The 2,322-nt window shown below is 45.3% G+C and overlaps 1 pseudogene; it reads right to left on the bottom strand.

Moving 5' to 3' along the window:
- Window positions 1-733: 733 nt before the first annotated feature.
- Window positions 734-1,707, bottom strand: LOC100403871 (GABA(A) receptor-associated protein-like 2 pseudogene; annotated as a pseudogene).
- Between the last annotated feature and the right edge of the window lie 615 nt (window positions 1,708-2,322).

Below are 2,322 nucleotides of genomic sequence, written 5' to 3'. Positions count from 1 at the left end.
ATTGCTGCTGGAGGTGTCATGGGCATTAATATTGCTTTACAAGAAGTGCCAGAGACCACTCTCAACCACAATGGCCTAGCACATGGAATTCTGAAAGCTGCCAGTCAGTCTTAGACAAGTGCCATGCCCACCTTTGTGTGCCTGCATCCCTCCGTGATGGCCTGTGGATGACAAGTTGGTGGAGACCCTCTGTGCTGAACACCAAATCCACCCAAATAAGCTGCTGACATCAAGAAACTGAGACTGGGTAGGCCTCTGTGAAATTGAAGAGAGGGAAAGCCCAGTAACAGTTGGTTGCCGTTCTGGGGAGTTCTGGGGTATAGTTAAGGACTATGGCAAAGAATCTCAGACAAGAATGTCATCAGAGTCTTGTGTTTCCTCTTTTTTTTTTAATTTTTTTTTTGAGATGGAGTCTCGCTCTGTTGCTCAGGCTAGAGAACAGTGGTGCGATTTCAGTTCACTGCAACCTCCGCCTCCCAGGTTCAAGCGATCTCCTGCCTATACCTCCCAAGAAGCTGGGATTACAGGTGTGCGCCCCATGCCTGGCTAATTTTTTGTATTTTTGGTAGAGATGGGGTTTCACTATGTTGGCCAGGCTTGTCTTGAACTCCTGACCTCGTGATCAGACTGCCTCAGCCTCCCAAAGTGCTGGGATTACAGGCATGAGCCACCGTGCTTGGCCAGGAGTGCTGTACTCCCAAGGCAAGAGATGAACAAACAAAACACTTGACTCTTTTTTTTTGCCTTTATAAGAGGATTTTTTATTGTTAATTATTTACCTTCATAGTTTCAGAAAGAGGAACAGATTAGCTCAATCCAACATGATTGGCAGTTGGCAAATTCTAGTGAAGCAAGTATTCTGATTGCTAAGGATTTAATTTGGATAATTTTAATACTTAGCCATCTAACACCTCAAACATAATCCAGAATAACTGCATCACCTTCTCTTTCACTTTAATACCGCACCTACCTCACTTTGATATGGAAATATCATTAAATATGATTTCCAGAAGGGCAAGTTTCCTGGAAAATACAGCCATGAGGACAATGCACAAGAAGAAAAACTCAAAATAAAACTCTGTATGATAATTTACTCGACTAAAGAAACAAAAACTTTCCAATATATTAAGAAATAAATCCGGTTACAAATGCACTAATAGGTCTATGTGAAGAGGTTCTGGGATAATAACTGAAAATGGCTGGCTATTTACAAGATACACAAGCAGTAACGGTGCACCTAGCCCAGCAATGACCCTCAGAAGCCAAAAGTGTTCTCTCCGCTGTAGGCCACATACAAGAATCCATCTTCATCTTTTTCCTTCTGGTAAAGCTGTCCCATAGTTAGGCTGGACTGTGGGACTGTCTTATCCACAAACAGGAAGATCGCCTTTTCAGAAGGAAGCTGGATCCTTTTCCTGATGATCCACATGAACTGAGCCACAGTGATATCAGATGGAACCAAGTACTTCCGTTTGTCAATGTCAACAATCTGAGAGCCTGAGACCTTTTCCACAATCACCGGAACCCGGTCAGGATATTTCGCTCGGATCTTCGCGGACTCCACGCATCTGTGTTCCAAAGAGTGGTCCTCCTTGAACATCCACTTCATGGCGGCGGCGGGGAGGGGACGGAACCGGCTCTCGGAGCCGCGGAACTCGGCGTACCGACCACAACAACAACGGCGGCGGCGGTAGCAGCGACGGAGGCCAACACTTGACTCTTTTTGTATTTTTTTAAAGGAGGCTGAAGGCGATGGTTCATGCCTATAACCCTAGCACTTTGGAAGGCCCAGGGGGCAGATCACTTGAGCCTAGGAGTTGGAAACCAGCCTGAGCAACATGGTGAAACCCCTTCTTTACCAAAAAAATGCAAAAAAACAAAAACAAAAATTAGTCAGGGTGGTGTGTGTCTGCATTCCTAGCTACTTGGGAGGCTTAAAAAAAAAAAAGCATATTCACAAGCCTGCCATGGATCTACTTAATCAGAATGCCCACCGTGGAGTCTACAGGACTAGCAACTCTCTGGGGGTCCTGCGGCACACTCACCTTCGAGAACTTCCACTCTGTTGAAGGGGCTCTAAGTGCCTCATGGCAGCCTGGAGCCAAGCTGACTACATAACTGCCTGGAGTTTTGTTTCTAATTGTTAACTGAACGCTACCCTCGACTTGGATTTCACTAGTTGTTTCACTGTCATCCTCTTCTGGTTCCAGGACCCATCTGGAGGACCATATCACATTTAGTCATCACGCCTCTTTGGTCTCCTTTGGTCTGTGACAGTATCTCGGTGTTTCCTTGTTTTTCATGACCTTGTTTCTTTTATTT

The sequence above is a fragment of the Callithrix jacchus genome, chromosome 16, assembly GCF_049354715.1.
Source record: "Callithrix jacchus isolate 240 chromosome 16, calJac240_pri, whole genome shotgun sequence".
Lineage (NCBI taxonomy): Eukaryota > Metazoa > Chordata > Mammalia > Primates > Cebidae > Callithrix > Callithrix jacchus.
This window is presented reverse-complemented; position numbering and strand designations above follow the sequence as displayed.